The 21,582-nt window shown below is 42.8% G+C and overlaps 1 long non-coding RNA gene across 1 annotated transcript; it reads left to right on the top strand.

Annotated features, from left to right (window-relative positions):
• Nucleotides 1-1,126: 1,126 nt before the first annotated feature.
• On the top strand, nucleotides 1,127-4,396 carry LOC145651706 (uncharacterized). Its single transcript, XR_014117620.1, has 2 exons — nucleotides 1,127-2,686; nucleotides 3,575-4,396. It is a non-coding gene; the product is annotated as an uncharacterized LOC145651706 (long non-coding RNA).
• The last annotated feature ends 17,186 nt before the right edge of the window (nucleotides 4,397-21,582 follow it).

Here is a 21,582-nt window from a genome sequence, read left to right as displayed (position 1 = left end):
ATCAGTGGCTTCTTGTTACCTTCCAATCATCACGCTCATAGCTCAGGGTAGGTGACGTGGCCAGACGAGCTGGTGTGCAGCCAAGCACCTGTCTCTCAGTCTAAACCGACATCTCACTCCTCACATTTAGTTCTCTCCGCAAACTTAACAATATCTCAGTATCTCAATAGCCCCCCCCCCCCCCCCCGATCCTAACGCAGAAACGACACACAAAGGAACACCTTCCTCCATGATTTTGACTTCTGATACATTTGCCTGTGAACGATAGGCCAAAGACCTCTCTTAATTGCTTTTTTTTTCACCCCTCGTCGTATCTCAATTTATTTCTCAAAAGCCAAAGCACACACTCCGCTTTTTTTCATGATTGATGATGCTGCAAAAAAGAGCGTCGGCTCCAGTAAGGCGTGAGGTGCTTTGATTAACGATGCTGCATGGGGTCCCTCAGGAGCCCCGGAGAATAATATAGTTGTGTGGAAACAGCTGCTTGGGTGAGAGGTAGAGAGTGCCGGGCAGGACGCAGCACCCGCCGATGCTTGCTGACCTGTCTGCAAGGCAGAGAGAGACAGCCGAGGGGAGGAGGAGTCAAAGCAGAGGTGAAGGATTAGGCCGGGATTAGGAATTCAGATGCTGCCTTGTAGTCTCCTAATCTTGGGACATGCTATCTGCAGATTGCTTCCAGCCTGCCAATGCTAAGAAATGCATCTATTGAATTTTACATAGACAGTCATTCTAAGGTGGCAATACACAAACAACTCTGTTGTTTGTTTGTTTGTTGTTCTTGTTTGTATACGAACCTTCACCGCAACATAACAGCGGCTGTCCAGTAGTAGACACAGGAAATTAATTCAAGGTGCTCTGCACAGCTGCCGTTCCCCTTTATATCTATTCATCAGTGATGCAGACAGGGAAGGTTTCATTTAAAGATGTTGCTTAAATTAGGGAAGTGACTTTGACCAGGCCAGACAAAACACCAGACAATACACCACGCGGCCTGTCCGTTATATCGTCTGTGAAGGACTATATGAAGCTCTCTGGAACGCTCTGGGCTCCATTAGTCACACTTAAAGTCAACAGCCATATTATTTCCATACACTGTAATATTTATTGTGATGTTAGAACTTCACAATGTCTTTATTTCTCAAGTCATCTTTGTGAAATGAACAGAGATTTTCGGGCAAGCTCACTGCTTTCAAAATGTTTATAATAATAATAATAATAGCCCACATTTATGTAGTACCTTTCACAAACGCACAAACTCAGCCCTTGTCATATGCCACACACCGTCCACCGCATGCCTTACTGAGGAACTGATTTGTACTCTGTACCACAGGAGCACTCATGAATATGCAAAAGAGGGAGTGGACAGGGAATTTGAGATAATGAGACCTTTACCGTGACATGTGCTGCAACACCCACATACACTTGTTAGAACGTAACCCCATGTAATTATATTGCTATACATAAACACATAGAGATATTTTTCAGGATCATAGGTGACCTAGAGCAGATACAGTTACAGAGCCCTCTCTCTCTCTCTCTCTCTCCTCCCTCTCTCTCTCTCTCTCTCTCTCTCTCCTCTCTCTCTCTCTCTCCTCCCTCTCTCTCTCTTCTCTTCTTTTCTCTTCTCTTCTCTCTCTTCTTTTCTCTCTCTCTCCTCCCTCTCTCTCTCTCCTCCCTCTCTCTCTCTTCTCTTCTCTTCTCTTCTCTTCTCTTCTCTTCTCTTTTCTTCTCTCTCTTCTTTTCTCTCTTTTCTCTCTCTCTCTCTCTCCTCCCTCTCTCTCTCTTCTCTCTCTTCTGCCTCTTCTCTCTCTTCTCTTTCTCTCTCTTTCTCTTCTCTCTCCCTCATCTCTCTCTTCTGCCTCTTCTCTCTCTCTTCTCTCTCTTCTGCCTCTTCTCTCTTCTCTTTCTCTTCTCTCTTCTCTCTCTCTCTCTCTCTTCTCCCTCCTCTCTCTCTTCTCTCTCTCTTCTCTCTCTCTCTTCTGCCTCTTCTCTCTTCTCTCTTCTCTTTCTTTCTCTCTTCTCTCTCTTCTCTCTCTCATCTATCTCTTCTCTCTCTCTTCTCTCTCTCTCTTCTCTCTCTTCTCTCTCTTTCTCTCTTCTCTCCTCTCTTTCTCTCTTCTCTCTTCTCTCTCTTCTCTCTCTCATCTATCTCTTCTCTCTCTCTCTTCTGCCTCTTCTCTCTTCTCTCTCTCTCTTCTCTTCTCTCTCTTCTCTCTTATCTCTCTCTCCTCTATCTCTTCTCTCTCTTCTCTCTCTCTCTCCCTCCCTCTCTTCTCCCGCTCTTCTCTATCTGTATCTCTCTTTATATCTCTCTATATATCTCTATCTATATATCTCTCTCTATTGTCATTTGTCTGTTTTGTTTTCTAGTGAGTGTAACAGTGAATGGGAGAAGGATATGCAATCAAATCTAATTGAAATCTAAATGTCTAGTTCGAGAATCTACACAACTGCGCACCTAATCTTGAACTCATGACAGCATCGGTGTGAGGCAAAACCTTCTTGGAGTGGTGAACAAAAGGAGAAGGTGGCAAGAAAGTGCTCGCGGCCAGTAGAGCTGGCAGACACAGGAACCTGTGCCCAAGATAACACATCCGTTTGGAAGACGTCCTGATCTTTGGCTGCCCAGTGTGTGGACTGAGAGGGAGGGACAGTACTTAATTACAGCTTGAGGCACCACACAACGGTGAGTCTCTCTGACGATGCATGCTCCCAGACATGTAAATGGAAGGGTAATGGCTGTCAAATCCTGACAGCTTTAAACGGCCTTTTAGTTTGCCATGTTCATCTGTCATAAAAAAATAAATAAATAAATAAAAAAACATTCAGAGAGCAGACATATCCAGGCGAGGCAGGAGCACACATCATTATCAGAAAACATGGGATTCTCTCCCCCTCTCCCTCTCTCTCCCTCTCTCGCTCTCTCTCCCTCTCCCTCATTCCCGTTCCTCCTGACTTGGCCCATGGATGTGCTTCCCGTCGCTCCACCTGTCAGGAGAACAAGACGCACTCTGTCACAGTCACCTTTTTTTATTGCCAATCATGCGCTGGTGCTCGCTGCACACATCACTCTGACCCGGGGAGTGTGCGGTAACAGCAGCGGTGTAGGCTTTATCGTAGCGCCCCAGCACGCTCATGTTCAACGTTCAGCATCTGTTAGCAACAAATGGCAGATATTGTTTACCTTATTCTCTACATGGCAAATGACTTCCATTTGAATTCACATTCATTTAATTTAATTTCTTCGGGTAAAACTGAATTAGATGTGGATGCACGTTCACACATTATATGTATTAATGAAGATTAAAAACTAACCATGCAATGAAATGGCTCTGAGACTGTTTAGTGGCATTAAACAGATTTGTTCTAAACTAAAGAGATAATTGTGCTTTAGTCAGCCTATGATCAGTGACAGTCATTACCCCTCCAAGGCCCCCTTCACAAAGTACTTCAACATCACTAAAAAAAGTCTGGATCCATTCTCCCAGGTCCTTTGGGGGCGCTTCTCTCGGGCACTGTTGGCGCTGTGCTCTTAAAGTTGTCTGCAGTTAACCTCTGTTCCATGTGTATTCAGAAGGAGCGGGCCACCCTTGGGGGAAACACAATTTACACCTTCGGGGATGGACCTGACACCTGTCTGTAACTACTCCTCGCACCAGCCAACCCTTCAGCCAATGAGAGCGCAGCTCGGGCTAATGGACAAATCAGAAGTGGGCTGGCAGAACCGGAGAGGAGCTGATGACGTGAGAGAACCCGAATGAACCTTGTCAGACCATTAAGACTGTGTCCCCGAACAAAGTTTCCATTTCCACTAGTCATGACCACAGTCTCTGCAAATCAAATGCAATTAATCGAGTGAGAGGGAGATTGACTAAAGTAAAACTTTGAACAAGTAGAAAGAAAGAAATAGAAAAAAGAGGGAGAGGAGAAATGATTGTTATTATTATTATTATTATTATTATTATTATTATTATTATTGTTATTATTATTATTGTTGTTATTATTGTTGTTATTATTACACTGCAGAGAGAGAGAGAGAGAGAGAGAGAGAGAGAGGACGACAAAGAGAAAGTGTATCAGAGTAAACGTCTTGCTGCAGTGACAGTCTGTCTATTCTCTATTACGCTGTGAGGGAGATCTGTGTAGACACACTCAAGCAGGGCCATTTCTCCCTTTGTATGCACTTTAGCCGAGCACTTATTCACTCTGCTGAATGACTCTTGGTCAACAGTTGGTTTTGTCATCTGGCTTTTCACTAGGCTTCTCTGTTCATTCACTGCTCAGTGATAAATGCTTTTTTTCTTGGGAAAGCCGAAGTTAAAGGTTGAAGAATAACAGAGGCCCTCAGTGTTATTCTGAGTGTGGTTTCCCATTAAAGAGATATTTGGTTATTCCACCCAGTATCATTATTCATAGCACAGAATTCAGATCCTTCTTGTTAAGTACTGCTATCACTACATGTCTGTGCAATGTAGATTTTCTTCTATTTCAAATGCTAAGCAGTAACCCAGAGGCAGACTGCCTTAGTAACCAGAGAAACAGGCATTAGGCCAAACTGTAAGGGGCCATAAATTGGGTGCTTAAGAGCTTTGTTTTCGCAGGAAGCACTTGCCTAAGATGTTATAAAATCTACTCCGGGCTCTGTCACCACATTATAGCACAGACCTGCAGCTTAACAATACAGTTTGATAGCTGCATTCCCAAGTTCTATTACACGTGTGCCCAAGTGATCTCACAACTCTGCCAAGAGGGGTTAGACAACCACTCAAACCAAAACTGCCAAAAGAAATGTCTGAATAGTGATCTCGCTGTTTGATCTTACTGGTAATTTTTGAAAGAAATATAATTTGAGTTGTATTTAGTTTGTGTGTGTGTGTGTGTGTGTGTGTGTGTGTGTGTGTGTGTGTGTGTGTGTGTGTGTGTGTGTGTGTGTGTGCGCGTGTGCATGCCTGTATATTATCAGGGAGGTACGTGGCTGCTTTTTTACCTCAGTGAAGCCCCATCAGAAGGGCAGCCAGCTCAAGGCAATGTGACGTCGCCTGCTGCCTCTTGAGGTGCGCGGCCTTATGGGTTGTCTTTGTCAGGAACACTCATTCACCACTTGCTCATAATTTGTCAGTAGCAGGGGGACACGTGTGGCCAGACTATTCTAAACAAAGATTTATAAAGAGCACGGCCCTCCAAGACCAGCTCAAGGTGACAGGCTTTAATAGTGGGTGGGCGGAGGGTAGGGTGGAATTGGTGGGGGCTGTTTTGCAGTGGGTCGCAGCTAAACGCCGCCCTGAGTGACAGGTGAATAGGCTGACTGTGGGTCACACCAAAGCCCTGTACCAAAGGGCGTCTACTGGCAGGCTGACAACACACAACTGTGGAGCAGATATGTCTCGGTCGGAGGTATTAGCACTACGCACTTCTCTGCTTGCTTACACGCCTCTAATTGGTTGCTTCATAGTAAAGACATTAATCAGTCTCTAGGCTATGAGCCCTCATTGTTAGCGTGACAGTGCTGTTGAGAAAAAAAAAAGAAAAGACGCTTGCTTTTATTGGAGTTATCCTTTATTTTCTTTATTTAATGATAATAATAGAGTCATATTGGAATCACTCAGTTGCAGCAATTGCTATGTCAGTGCTAGAGATGATACAAAGATGTGGTGTAAGTTAACCGCAAAACACATTTTAAGTGTGACGCAAACCTGCGGCGGATCTGCACATACACACCAGGCGCTCGGACGCCTTCACGCTGGCGTAGTCCTGCGGTGTGTGGCCAAAATCGCTTCACACATTGTTATCGTGCATCGCAGGTGGGCTTTAGGGAGAGACTTGTGAAAGCATATCAAATGAATTACTATCCATTAATATGTTATGAGTGTTCTTGCGACTCGCCGCTGCGTGCTGGGGCAGAGGAGCTAATGGCCGTAAATTATTTCCGCGACCGTCTCTCGGTGGGCAAGCGGGAACTCCTCCGCGGCGCAGCCGGCAATTTTGTAACCCATACTGCTGCGAGGCAGTAATGGAAGATGCCTGGGCCTAAACCTGTGGGCCCGCATTAACCTTTCCCGCTCGGGCCTGGAGCTCGGATGCTGGGAGCCGCCCTTCCGTGCCGGGGGCGGCGGCGGGGCGGGCCCTGCTGAAAGACCGCGCACGCCAGCTGCCCTCGGCTATTTTTAAAGAAGCATCTGTCCCCTCGCGGTCCCCTGGCGGCTGACTCGGCTGAACACCGCGCCGTAACGCCGGCCACCGCCGAACGCTAGCCCCTGCTCCTGCTCCTGCTCCACATCCTGAGAGCAGAGCCAGCGGTGCTTCGCTCAGGAGAGCCGAGAATGTCTCCAACCTTCTCTGGATCATCTTCGGCATTTGTATTCTTTAGCCAAAGCCGTTTCCCTGCTGTGTCAGGACAGAGCTTCCAGTGGGTCTTTGGCCAGTGGATTCTTTGAATTAACCATTTTCCCTGTTTACTGAATCAGTGTTCCAAACTTCCAGCCATTCTGTCGGGATTGTTGTATTTGGCCTCCTCTCTATAATCCTGTATAATGGTGTGCAGGATCATTTAAGGAGGTGCTTTTAACTTCAGAAGAGGGGGGCCGGGGGGGGGGGGGGGGGATTGCATAGTTTTCCCTCTCCTTATTCTCTCTCTCTCTCTCTCTCTCTCTCTCTCTCTCTGTGTGTGTGTGTGTGTGTGTGTGTGTGTGTGTGTGTGTGTGCGCGTGTGTGTTTGACTGTAGGCATTTTCTTATAAAATATAGTACTAAAAATGCTGTTGTCGTCATCATTACTAACACTGCCTCATTTGACTTTTACAATACTATCTTGGCAGCACTGTGAATATACATAAACAGGCCACAGGAGACATACTTCATTTTTGTAAATACAAACTATGAAGCCTAATCAGAAAATTATGAACGTGATTAGAACAGCCTCCAGTGTGACCACATAAGCAGAGTTCATCTCAGAAGATTATCATGCGAGTTCTGTCTCTCCGCTGAGCACTGCCCAACTTTCAGAGTAAACATGAGTTACAGCTCAAATATCAGGGCTGGATCTGTAAACAACGGAGCCTATAAGCTCATTAAAAAATTATTTATTTTCATCTCTGCGCAGGCGAACGGGCACTTAAAATCTGTCAGCGTTCTGAAATGCCAGCAATCGTGCCATGGCAGGATTGCGCCATTTTTCAACAAAAATATGGCCTGTTGTGCATAAATAAATACCAGAGCCTGGTATGGAATTATAAAAATGTCACCACAGACCAACAAGTGGTGCTGATGCATATTAAGTCGTCGTGTCTTCAGAAGAAAAGGAAGAAAAATGTGATGCTTAAGAGTCATTAAAATTGTATGATGTTGTGCTGAAAGCAAGTTGAATATGACTTCTTCTAGTGTTCATACTAGGGGGTGGGTAAACAATGCATGCTGCCATTTGGCGTGGTCCATAAACATCTCCAGGATAATGTTTACATCCAAACTGATCTTTCGTCAGCTGGAGCCATGGCTTTTACTGGCACCGTCCAATTGTGCTCCTCAAATACCTCGTTGGAAATTAGGAGAGTGAGAGAGAAAAAGAGAGAGAGAGAAAGAGAACATTCCATTCTAGCACTTCCTAGAATCTGATGGCATGTTTTCACAACAGTGTCAGTCAAGAACTTGGACTACAAATTTGTGTCTGTGCTGGAATAATATTTGATTTGATATTGTTTCGCTTATATTTAATTTCAAGCATTACATTCAACAGCTGAGATTAGGCGTAGCCATATTCCACTGAAAAAGAAGAAAATACTGAACACATTTATAACCGGGAGAGATTAAGTAGATGAAATTTTAGGCCACATTTCTAACTGCATAGCTATTTCTAACTGTGTTGCAAATCACATTACTGTATAATAATGTATGCAATACTAGATACTAAGTACTGCAATGCATTTTTGTTTTGTTTTTTCCTTTACGACACTACAATAAATCATTCATGCAGAGTGTGTCCTACCTTGTTTCAATGTATAATCTTAAGAAATTATATTAGATAAGGTAGCACATGCAAAGTGTGAGAATATTATGGCAATCTTATGGTGTACTATCGTTTTATATAATACTTATGTGAAATGTTGATGTAATACATATATTGTGTTAATATGTGCACAAAGAAATGTTACGTTGAAATATTCCTTTTACATTTTACTGCAATATAGTAAATTTTATGGACCTGTGGTGAACTGTCTACTACTTCAGATATGCAAAGTAACATTTAATTTGATTACACATAGTGACTTTTAGATGTTTTATATCCATTTTCTTTTCTGATACTATACACGGGTTTTTACAGTGATTTTGTTCTTCATTTGTCATATCTTTCTGTTCATTTGAAAATGTATTTGGCAAGAAGATGGTTATGAGCCCCTGTAATTTAATTCAGCAGCTCAACGTGTGAGAAGCAGCTCGAAGAGTGCATGTTCTTATCAACGGCTCTATGCTGCCCTCTTTCGGTTTGATGTGCTCATATCACCTAGACGTCTAGGTCACTCGGAGAAGAAGCGCCAAGGGAAACCGCAAACGAGGTTTTCCACACTGAAACTAGAGGAGTGGCAGGGAATGGGCATGATGTTTGGAATAAACAAGCTGCTTCACAATTCAATTCACACAAACTCTTTACTGGCACAAGAGAAAAGGTGCGCTGTTCGTGGGCAGACGTGAAGAGAGGGGTTGATGGGATGCCTCCAGCATTTCCAAAGTGGATATTGTTCAGTCTTGGGCTTAGTGTGACTGTTGGGATGCCCATTGAAAGTGCCAGTCTGACAAATCCTGTGCCCTCTGCTATTGCCGCCATCTTGGCTGCCCCACCGAGCTTGGAGGGCCGCTGTGTCCTTGTAAATGAGGCTAATCTGGGGCTGCCCATAGACGAGGCTAATCTGGGGCTACTCGGCGGCCCACTGGGAAAGCAATTGCTCCCGGGCCCTGGAGCCCGTCCCAGCCGCCCTTCTGGGAACGCTGACACCAGTCCTGCCCTACCCCACCAGCTGCTGTGAAAGACGCCTGCCACCAGGGACAAGTCTCACTGGGAGGCCCTGTGTGTGAGAGGGAACAGAGCGAGAAAGAGAGAGATAGATAGAGACAGAGAGGCAGAGAAATAGGGAGAGAATGTTGATCCTGTTTTGCACTTGTATGCTTATCTGTAGCGCTTAGTGGGCTGTCTCCTGCTCGCTAATACGGACAGACAAAGGCCGCATTAGCAGGGCCACTGCTGGGGAGGGAGCGCCGCGAATAGCGGCTGCAGATCAGGACGGATCTCCCTGTGTGTCCCAGCACAGGAGGAGCGTTCACGCAGCCATGAGAAAGACAATTGTGGCCGTCCTGTGAGCATATGGGTGCAACGGGTGAATTATGTAAATGGGAGGGGAGCAGCTTGTGGGGCAGTGTTCAACGCGCTTAAAGACGCCTGTGTGTAGCCAGGACACCGCCTCTTTCTCGAACGTTAAAAGCCCTCTGTCACCAGCTGAACAAAAGCCTGGTGCACTTTACACCACACATTTACAAGTCCGTGACATCTATATCAACAAGAAAATTCATGAAGACGTAAGATGGGGTTTTATTATGATAGAACCTTTTAAAGATGTGCATTTTATGAATGCAGGTGAACAAAAGCTCTGTGTGTGTGTGTGTGTGTGTGTGTGTGCGTGCGCATTTTTAAGTGTGCATGTCTGAGTTCTGAGAGATATATGTCTCTACTGCCAGGTCTCAAGAGCTTCACTTTCTTGCCAGTCTCTTGTTTATCTCAGTCCTGAAAAGATGACTTTTGTGTGTTTTATAAGCCTTTGTGGCTTCCCAAAATAATTAAAATGTGGAGACATAATACAGTTATGCCATTAAATATTCACGTACAGCGGTCAGCCAAGCATGGCTGTCTCTCTCAGGTCTTTTCACATGCTAAGTGTTAATAAACTCCCAGAAGAAAGCTGACTTGATTGTATTTGCCATGGACGGTGATGGTTCGGGCCTGTCGAGGCAAAGCTCAGTCATGTAATTGTTCCTGATGCATTTCCTAGTAATTACCTCCGCCCCGAATAATCTCCCAAGATTACAGCAAGATGTCAAAAACAATGCACAAGTCACTCTGCGCCGTGCCACGGCACAGAGGTTTGTCACTTTTTATTGTCGCTCCACTCGCTATGACAGTGACGAGCCACTAAACACGAGGTTCACTTCCCCTGGCCATTAGTTCTCTCTCCAGACGTGCAGCGCTCAAATACTGCTTCAACTCACTCCTAATAGAAATCACGCTCCATTCATCTGCTTGACTTCTTGATTTTACCAAATGCTGTCTGCTCGGCAAATCGGTTCTGACATTGTCTCTGAGAAGTTGGTGACATAAAGGTGACTCGGAGCAGTGGGACTTCAACCCATAACCTGCTCAGTTCACTTTAGGGGCATCTGTGTCTCGGCTGTGTTTAATCGGAGACTTACATGAACTGGTACGGCAGGAAGATGGAACTCAGGGAGAGGAGAATCTGTCATCTGTCATAATGGCCTGAACTACATGTGCTTAACCACCACATGTCCTTCTTTGATAGTAATGGGAGTACAGTTGTCCCACTACTCAAAGAGAGAGGTGGTGGGTGTGCTACCACATTCTCACAGCGGCATGAAGACAACAAACAAACAAGGTGAGGACAGACATGATGGGTTTTTGTTCCATAAGAGCGACTTCAAACAGCCGAGAAAGAAAGCTGGAGGGAGTGGGAGATGTGACAGATGCATCATGTCACTCATTTCCTGATGGGAAGTGAACACCAGTTAGTCTGCCCATTGCCTTGAAAAGTCTCCATCATGTATCAAAAGCACTGCTGCAGCTACTGTGACAATTCTCATGTTACACCTAGGTGAGGTAACAGAGCTCACAAAGACAAAAAATCAGTTCTGTTTCAGTTTGATATAAGAAAATACATTTTTTTTCCTACAAAGTTCTTAACAATGCTTTTTTTTTTCATTTAGCTCATTTGCTAGTATAAGAAATAAATTATATTAAGGTCTTTCTTAGGCCGAGTTCAGACAGCCCTCTCTGTGTGTGTGTGTGTGTGTGTGTGTGTGTGTGTGTGTGTGTGTGTGTGTGTGTGTGAGAGAGAGAGAGCGAGAGCGAGAGAGAGCATATTTGTAGCTTTGGATGAGGGTTAAAACATCTCCATATGCATTCATCTTTACCTTTCCTGTATTTACACTCAATTAGCTGATGCTGATATATCTGGGACACCCTTACCTGGTAAATTCCATAATTGCATAAACTCAGTATAAATATCGCCAGCTCTGATTTAACATCTCAGTTCACTTCCCCTGAAATAGCATCCCATGTGCAATATCCACTGGGTCCATTCATCTGTGCTAAAGAGGCAGAGTGCAGTGATTAAAATAAGAGCATTTAACACGTCCTGTGTCCCCAGCGACTCGGCACTTCTTCAGATCTGACCTTGGCTTCCGCTGGCTGACTGCCTTACGGCTTCGCTGTGACCGCACGAGACAGTGAGGCCCCCTGGCCTCCACCCCCCTGTGCACCTCTGCATGGAGCAGCCCTGTTTACCTCCTCTCAAACAGGCCTCTAATTCCTCTTTTGTGCAGGGACATGGGAAATGGGAGAGATCCCCCTTGTGAGGGAGCTCCAGCATTGCATGAAAACTAATAGAAGCCATTCGTGGCACGGCATCTCCCGTGGAACGCAAAGCACTCTCCATCTCTGGCTACGACTCTTCTGGAGTCACAAAAAGCAATTACAGCCCAAGGCTCCCAGATGATAGGCCTCACTAAGCTGCTGTCCCAGAGGCAGCAGTGCGATGCACAGCACTTCATTTCCCAGGTCTCCTTGCTCCCCCCCGACACTCCAATCGCAAAGGAAAATCTGTGCATGGGCTGAATTAGCAGACATCTTGAACTGTATGTGTGTATAGCGAGCGGTAAGTACTTCCATCAATTCATGAAGGAAAATTTCCCGAAGGAAAACTTCTGCAGATTAAGACGAGTCATGAGCAAAGAGGTTAGGCTATGAATCAGTGTTTATGCAGGGCTGCATTACCACTGCCATCACATCGCAGTGTTGTTCCTACTTCCTGTTCACCTGGTGCAGCTCAACTAATTAAGAAGTCTTTTGTGATTCTTTTGTGTTTGCTTCATGTGCCCGTCAGTAACACCTTTAAACACTATGTCAGTTCTGGACACTGCAATACCAGACGTTTTCATACCACACCGTACACTTTCTTACAACAGCAGTGCTCACCTAATGTATAATTAATATAAGCTTTATGTTACTTTGTGAATGTGTCCCTCTAAACATAGGAAGGTAAAGGTCTTGGCTGTAACAGTGCACCAGAACTCCTGTGTGAATATGCAGTCCAACAAAAGACTGCACAACTCAGAAGAGAAGACAGAGATAGCTGGGTCAGCTTGAGTTCCTCAGTCTAGATGTTGCATTGTGTGTGACACGTGGTGTATATGTGTTTGGGAGGAGAACATTTTTCTTGTTGGGGGGGGGGGGGGGTTTAAAAAGACAGTGAAGTATTTTGCAACTATTGCCAATTTTCTTTGCATGTCAGTATATCTGTACCAGGAGTGTAATATCTGTATCTGTAGAATGTGTGCACAGACATGTGTGTATGAGTGTGTGCATGTGTGTGTGTTTGCGAACACATGCGTGTGTGTGTGTGTGTGTGTGTGTGTGTGTGTGTGTGTGTGTGTGTGTGTGTGTGTTTGTGTGGGTGTACAGCTGCCACTCCTCCATGCTCCTCAGGTCTATTAAGAGGGGCAATTAAACAGAGAATATCTTTCTGTGAGCAGTTAATGAGGTTTAGTCCCAGGAGGAAGCGGCTGATTGGCTGAGACTATGGACTGGGGAAAGTCAAGGGCACAGGGTGAAGCAGTGCATTGTGGGAGATGATGACTTTGTGCACCAGGAGATTCACAGGCTTCTCAGTCTGCAGGCATGTTTATCTTCCATGAAAACAATGGTCTCATAATACAAAGCAGAAATATGTAGTTATGATAGGCTGAGGAATGCTAAAATGGCCTCTCTTTCTGTGGTGTGTGTGTGTAACCACTAGGCAAACAACCTTATTTAAATTGTAATAACTGTTTGGAGTCAGTTTTATGGTTTTATCTGTATTGTTTTGAGAATACAGTTTGATTGAAACTTTGACCTATGACTGGTGTTTTAGTCAGCCCAGAGAGTCAAAACACCAACAATAGTTCCATGTTTCAGTACAATCAGCACTAGTAGAGTGGAAGGCTGTTGTCTCACACTGGGTTTTGGCTGCTGTGTGATTTCACTCTGTGTGCAGATGTACTGTATGAAATCAAAGAGGCTGAAGACCCTAAGCAATATCAATTCCAAACATTGATTCCAAAATCTGCACTCATCCAATTAGTGCACGAATGCCGGAAAGCTGGAGGCACTGTCCAGAAATTCTGTGTGGAAGATCTGCAGCAGGATATAAAAATATTGAACATTGCAATATAAGTCATATCTAACATTAGGCCTATAGACATTTAGTATATCCAAAAAAACAAGTGCATTTGAAATTACACAACTCTCTGTGGAGGCATAACATGGCAATTTACCATTGTGATTTAACACTAAAACACAGCCCAATTAAAACCACAAAGCCACTTTGTTTAGGATCCAGTTAAAATGTGAATGATTTTGCATAATATTATGCCTATGAAATATTAACAAATCATCAGGGAGTAAATCTGTTCCTTTAAACAAATGCAAATTATTTTATTTTGTTTGGGTTGGGTTGGCTCCCTGTGACTCCCTGGGTTGTGTTTAGATAATTAACTTACTATGTGTGGACACGGAAATGGCAACCTATCAAATCACTGTGGTCAATTACTGTGGCAAGTATTAACTTCTGCATCAGTGCAAATCAAACACATCTTTATGTTACCATTTCCCAAATTTGGTCTTAAGGCCTAACAGTCTTATAATGCATTACTCTAAAATTTGTTGAACAGGTTTTTGTCTGTGCTAACTGATACACTTCACTGTTTCACATCTATCTTTCCCTGCTAAGCATGGTTGCTAATTTACTTGACATTTTAATTAGTTCAGCTCCTAGTTCAGTAGGTCTGTCTCCTCTTTCACAATGACTCACCTCCTAAACAGGAATGATGCATGTATATACTCTCTCTCTCTCTCTCTCTCTCTCACACACACACACACAATTATTTTTGCTTGATATGACAACAGCTTTTCCTTTGCTTTTTCCCCACAGGATGCATGCAGGGTTTTGGGGTCCCCCCCAGTCTCATATACTCACATTTGAGTTTAATTGCCCCTGTAATTACCCTGCTCACTGAGGCTGGGGTGGGTCTAGTATATCAGCATGGCCTGTGGCAAGAGCTCTGCTCAATGCCATCTTCCACCACAGCATCCTTTGCTGGCATGAACGGAGCCATACATTACCTGTCTATTCACTCTTCACTGTCCTTCATTCCAGTATGAGCTCAGTACACAGTCCTGACTATAAACCATGCATAATGTACCAAACCTTTACTGCAGACATATATACAGCCTAGAGGGCAAGTAATTGGACTGTGACAGTCCTATGTGTTGTTTTGAGCTGTGTACTCCAACTCAGTGGATCTGAAATAAATGAAACAATCAGGTTAAGGTACAGAATATCACTGGGTGAATAATATAGCAATCACAACCCTTTTACACCCTTTATTTCAGGGGACCAGCATAATTGTACAGTTGATAGTTTCATTGTTTATTGCCCAGCTGTGTGTCATTACATTGGTTAATCTTAGTTTATTAGTTTATGCACGAAACCGAAGGTCTAGTGTTTATTCTGCATGTGACATTTGTATCTAGACTCTGTTGCTGTTGTTTCTCAACATAAGAGTCAAAGCTGTACCAATGACAAGTAAATCATGCCACCAAAAAGCTGAAAAGTTCTGACTAAATCAACAAATAAGTCCATTAGGGGAATATTTGGGTTTAGTTCCTGGACACAGATTTTGCCTTACTCCCAGTCTTCCCAGACTAAACTGCAGTGCCAAATGTATTCACAATTGAAAATTCTTAGTCTAGTCTTAATTTAATCATTTTAATTTTGAACTTCTCTCATAGGTCTGATAGGTTCATTTTAGAAGTAGCACAGATTAAAGTAAGGGTGTTAAGATGGTCATATTAACAGGCACAGAACTGTTACAGAGGTTTGTACATGTGTCACCATCACTGCTGGGTTGACAGAGGTCTGCCAGAACACAGCAGTCCTCTGACTACTGATGAGCAGTTAGAGGATGGATAACACAAAGCATGCATAACAGATGAGCTACTGACACTAACCACATATTTCTAACAAAGAAACAATGTTTCTTAAAAAAATAAATATCTGTGAGTTTATTTAAATACCCTTGAAATAAAGCTATCATTCTATAAAATTTCCCCAGTTATTATTCGATTTCAAATCCAGTGTGCTAGAGTACAGCGCTAACACAACAAAAATTGAGATACTATAAAATTACATACAGATGGCACTGTATAGTATATAATTCATCTATTATGCAAAGAAGACCATATGCAGAAAAAAAAACTAGGCTCACATTCTAATACACCAGTCTGATGCAACCCTAACAAACAAACATTTTGTCATTTCCTATTACTGTCTAACATAATGGTCTCAGCACGTTTCCTAAACCGAGGAACAACCAATGCTGCCTTTACCCCCACCCCCGGTTTTCACTGTTTCCACATTTTCTGTCCATTTGGAATTCCCAAATCTCGTCCTTCCCTAATTACCATATCAGCTCAGCCCCCTCGCATGCCTCCCCCCACCCCCCCACCCGCTCTCTGTCAGTAAAGCTGCCCCATTAGCCCCAGTGCAGAAGTGTTAAGAGTAATGGCCCTGCCAATGTGAGAGCCAACACAGGGGAAATAACGCTTCCCTCGCCTGGCCTGGAAACCTCAGCGCAGGGTAATGAATCCTTATGAGAGCCAGGCATGGGGATATTTTTCCCTCGTTTGGGGGGAAGGGGGGTGTGGTGGGGAGTGTCGAATGGAGGAAACTCTCGAGCCGACGTTGTTTTTGCAAGTCATTAAGTCCGCGTTAATCATCTCGGAGCATTTTCATACGTTTGCAGGGGAAATGAAGAAGGATGAGGGGATGTAGTAAGTGAAAGAGGAAAGTGAAAAAACTCGGTGGGAGAGGGAGGCAGTGGACAGAGCTGATCTGCACTAGGCACAGAGGTAGTTGGCTTCCGGGCACATTTGTTATGACAACTTTTCTTTGCTGAATAGCTGGACTTGTAGCTAATGGACACCAGCGCAGAGCACTTCGTCTAGGTGCAGTGCTGGGATCACAAAGGCCAGACCATCTCTGAGCAAACTGACCAAACTACATCAAACCCTAACCCTAACAACGTAAATCTGAATGTCACCATCCAAGAACTGAGATTTACGATTCACGCTTCAGGGTTTAGAGACTTCCGTTTCTGAACCGATGGTCAAGTCCCCACAACCGTTACACTTTCATTTAGCAACTATCTTCTACAGAGGGGCAGGGTTTCCTCCCTCACACGTGCACTTTTGCATTTGCAACATGTAAGAGATAATGAAAAGAGGATGAAGAAAATGAGATAAAGTTGAGTATTGTGGTTTAAAAGGTTCTGAGACCCAATGAATGGTTAGGTGTAGAAGCAAAACAGCACCAGGCCCAGTAGCACCTGTGAGCACTGCCTTGAGTGATAAGAGATACCAGGGGACGATATATTTTCTGGAATGGTAATAGAAAAGGATAACATCAAATCCAGGCAGGACCAGAATACCAAGTACAGTCAAGACCTTCACTTACTCATGGAGCCCGCTTTTGGAATTTACAGCTGATGCTTACGATGCAGTACGACTGGCTTTCGACCCCTGTCAGTTTTCCTTTTAAACACCTTGAGGCATTAGCTGCTTCTCAAATCCCAGAACAGTGTCAAAAACATGGGGAATATAACCCGTGAGCCTGAGCGCAGAGCCATTTTTGTACAGGTGTTCTCTCCTCATTCAGGCGCAACAGGTCATGAAGGTTGCATCGCTTCTTCTTCAGCATGGAGGTTGGTTTTCATGTTATAGCATATGAGTTCACTCAAAAAAAAAGAGCAAAATTCATCCTGAGGCATGTTTCTTTATTTCCTCGTCAACTTCATGATACCAAATTACAGCCTTGACTAATAATGCCAATAATGGCAAAAATAGAGATCAGTTTTCCATTACATTTTATATGTGATTTCATACTAAATAAACATAATCTTTCATGAATAAAACCCCCCACATACCTCATATTTACTTTTAGAATATTTTCCACGTAGAGAGCATTTCTAATTGCGGACTGGCACAGGAGCGCCAGTAAACCCCTGAGCTGACCCCAGCTGACCCCATCTTTATTTCTCTGGCTCAGTACATCTCGGCTGTTTATATAAAACCTACGCATTTTAAATGACATCATTCACAGTTTGCCTGCAATTTCTGCCTTTAATAAAGCCCCAGTCAGGAATCACTGCATCTGGCAACCTTTTTTGGAAAGCAACAGGTCTTTAAGGGCCTATGGCTACTCTAACTATAATCAAGAGCTAGGAAGAACTACACTTATATTTGCTATGCTTTTTGTTAGCTAGTACAACCTATGCTAGGTGGCTATGTTACTTCTTTCAAAGCTGTTCATTCCCATGAAAACTACTGCTCACGATTATAATAAGTTTGAAATGTAGAATCTATGAGAATTCACAGTAGGTTGCATGCACTGAGTGACAGTGAAATAGAGATACTGTTGTTGCCACGTTTGTATAGCCATTACACCCCCTTGTGGCCTAGCTAATTAAGTGTCAACTTTTGAACAGAATATCTCTCTCTATATCTTTCTCTCCCACTATCTCTCTCTCTCTCCCACTACCTCTCTCTCTCCTTCCCACTATCTCTCTCTCCCACTATCTCTCTCTCTCTCCCTCTCTCTCTCTCTCTCTCTCTCTCTCTCTCAATGCTTCTACAGCTGGATCTCATTTGCTTGCCTTATTTCTCTTCCCAACATTTTTTTTCTCTTTGTTATGGAATCATTTTTCCCCTTCAGTCCAACAGTATTTTTGTCAGCTGTACATTGTTTTCCTCACAGACAGTCTGGGGGCATGAGAAGACACAAAATACCAGAGAAATCTATTACAACCATTTCACATTTAACAGGTTATCCTCTGCTTTTATGCCTTTATTTTATTTTTTAACAAATCAGTGACTTTCAATGGCACAAACATTTCAACATTTCATATTACTTCAGATGTTCTGCTATTTATGTATAGTCATACAGGAAATATTGTGCATATTTGTGCACATTAATTGTTATGAGTCAGTACACTCCTTTTGGAGGTTATTAGATATTCTGCTGCAACTTTTCTCATATTGTTTGTTCAGCTTTTTGCGCTTTCTGGATTTATCTGTGGAACAGTCATGTAGGAAGCACTCTAACAGCCTGTGTCCTTGAAAATCACCCACTGGCATATTTTCTCATCTTCCTTGTCCCACAATTTATCACATTAACAAGTAACGACTCCAGATGTTTTCACCTCTTTTTTTATTCGGCTAAATTGCTAATTGAATTTGGCTATAAAAGAGCAGATGCTTTCAGGCCCAGAACACATAGATATGACAGGAAGATGTCGTGAACTGGCTTTGGATTTAACTCTTCCTTTCCAAGTCCTACTGAAATGAGATATAATGGATTTAAGCAGTCCACAAAATTGTCAGGCATTTATTAAAAAGATATAAGGTAGCATAAGGTAAAACACTTAGCATATGGTACAACACTTAATGATTAATGCTAACAATTTGTAAAGACTAACTTAGAACTAGCATTTACAGAATTTACTAGTATCCAAATGAATGCTTTTACACATAAAGATTCCAGGGAATAACTGCAGTGTCTGTACTTTAGTAAAAGTGTGTGTTCAAACAATGAATCAAAATGTGTTTTACATAGAGCGCAAGCTTTGACATCCTACACTAAGCCTCACATACATCTACACTGTCACGCATGCACCTGATGCAAAAGTACAGTAAACAGATTTTCATGCAGAATATCAACATGTGTAATAAAGTCTTGCTGGCAAGGCTTGCCTGAAAAAACCAGTGCATTCTGGATTGAATTAAAGAGGATTAGAGGACAATGAGTGCTTGTCAACTCCCATTACTCTTAAAAAATGCACTGTTTAAACTATTCAATTTCCCATGACAAATGTGGTCAGAGCATCATTTTAGAGCTGGGGTGTTCTCCAAACCTGTCTTTTTTCTTGCACACAAATCAACCATGATGTTTTTTGTTCTCCATTTGTTTCCAATTTGCAGAAACACAGCATGGTTGGGGATTTTTCCCTATTTTACAATGCCATTACGGAACAATGGTCTTTGTTTGTGGCGTTCACTCTAATTGTACAGTGCTTATACAGAGCTGTGCCCACTGCTTACTTCTCAGCTTCACAATGAGTGGAGTGGTGGTGGGATATGTGGATGCTTTCCGTTTTATTTAAGGATGTTATTGTTGGCACAGCCCAGAGCCAGCCTCCAGGGCTTTTTCCCCCAAGTGACAGAACCACCCACATGTCATCCATCATCTGACCTCTGTCTGCATGACAGGTCACTCCTGCTTTTCCACCAGAATGCTCTGTGTGTGTGTGTGTGTGTGTGTGTGTGTGTGTGTGTGTGTGTGTGTGTGTGTAAGAGTTTATACAGACATATGGAAATGTTTGTACTATGTACTCATCATTTTCAGTATGTAGATCCTTACTACGTGATTCACACAGTTCTACAAAACTAAATCTCAGAAAATATAGTAGTGCTGCCAATTTGTATTGGTAATTTGCGCGCACACACACACACACACACACACACATTTGGTTGATGACTAAAGTGTGAATAGTGAAGGAAGTGGGTGATTTCCGATGTGATGTGACACTGCCCCCTACTGATTTTTTTCATAAAAATATTGTAATATTTTGTTAGATATTTTAGATCTTTACAAAATATCACACTATATCTTTTAAAGAATTATGTTGTAATAATAGTGACAAAGATACAACAGCAGTGTATATTTTTTATGTGATAAAGTTTTATCTTCTTACAATGACAAATTTCTCATGTCATTTACTTGTTATGCAACCATTTCACTGCGGGTTATACTGTGTATGACTATGTATGTGACAAATAAACCAAACTTGAAACTTGTATAAGTTGACTTCTTATAAAATCACTTTTTTTGTGAAAACTAAACATTGATTTGGACTCATTGATTTTTATGCAATCAAATATAAAAGTGATGAAGTTTGAAAATATTGTGTTGTGTTGGACATTTTGCACAAGCCCTTGACATTAACCAGATTACAAATGTTTTTTTTAAGGATTTGATCCCTTTTGTCCTTTCACTTCCCAGTATCTAACTCAAAATCTACAGCACACCCATCCAGACAATAGATTATGATGAAGTTCGGTTCAGTGTTTCTCTGTCACAGCCAAATGCCAGTTCTTTATTAAACAAGGCATTTTGATGGCAGAATTCCTCATGTTGGCAACACTGGCATTTCTTTAGAGACCTTTCTTTAATCAATCTGTTCATTTAAGAAAAACACATCATAATCCTCCAACTCCCAGCCCCAATTCACAACTAGTTCTGCTTTACTGGGTGCCCAGTACATTTGGCAAATGTCCCCATCAATCAATGACAACTAAGTGTCTATGTGGAATATAATTTCAGAAAGATTATGTCTGAGTGCATTTTTCTCCTTCTTAGACACTCTCTCTCTCTCTCTCTCTCTCTCTCTCTCTCTCTCTCTCTCTCTCTCTCTCTCTCTCTCTCCACTCCATCCGTAGTTTTGTTCGTTGGATGTGCAACAGTAATTGAAGCAGTTCCCAAGGGTGTGTTGTATTTGGGAATGCTAAGTACTGTCTCTGTGCTGTCACACAGAATCTTTGTAAAATGGATTTTTATTTTTTGGGTTTGTTTTTGTTTTGTTTTTTTGGTCAATTGTGTCTACTTCATTGTTCCTTTTTCATTTATTTTTTTTGCGTGCAAGAGTTCCCCTAAATCGTGCCTTCCATAAGAGATGCTCTCTCCCAGGGGGGATGTCACGTGTAGGCCTGGAACAGTCTCCATTTTCACCAGTCGTCATGATGGCATTTCAGCGCCTTAAAAATGTACTGTCCAATATAGCTGACACACAGAAACCTCATCTAGTTGTTCTGGTCACCGCTGTCGAGGTCACTCGATTGTCCAAGGCTTGTCTATATGATTGGATTTTGTGAAGAATTAGGTATAGAATGCACTAGTCGCTTTTGGCGTGTTATATTTTTTCAGTAGGCTAAATAAACGTACAGGCGTAGTTTAGGCAGATAGTGTTCAACTAAAGTCAGTTCAGACTTTACATACGCTATTTTAACATTTTTGCGTCATAAATAGACATGTCAACGGTCAGACTTAACCACGGACATACGATAATAAAACAAGCCCTACCTTAGGAGTTCGGCAATTAGCCGTGTGTGCACTCAGGGGAGCATTTATAGTTACAAACTTTCTCCAGTCAATAACTGGCG

This window comes from Electrophorus electricus, chromosome 16 (genome assembly GCF_041902795.1).
Source record: "Electrophorus electricus isolate QZ-2024a chromosome 16, ASM4190279v1, whole genome shotgun sequence".
Classification (NCBI taxonomy): Eukaryota; Metazoa; Chordata; class Actinopteri; order Gymnotiformes; family Gymnotidae; genus Electrophorus; species Electrophorus electricus.
Note: the sequence above shows the minus strand (reverse complement) of the source record. Positions and strands in the feature narration are given on the sequence as shown.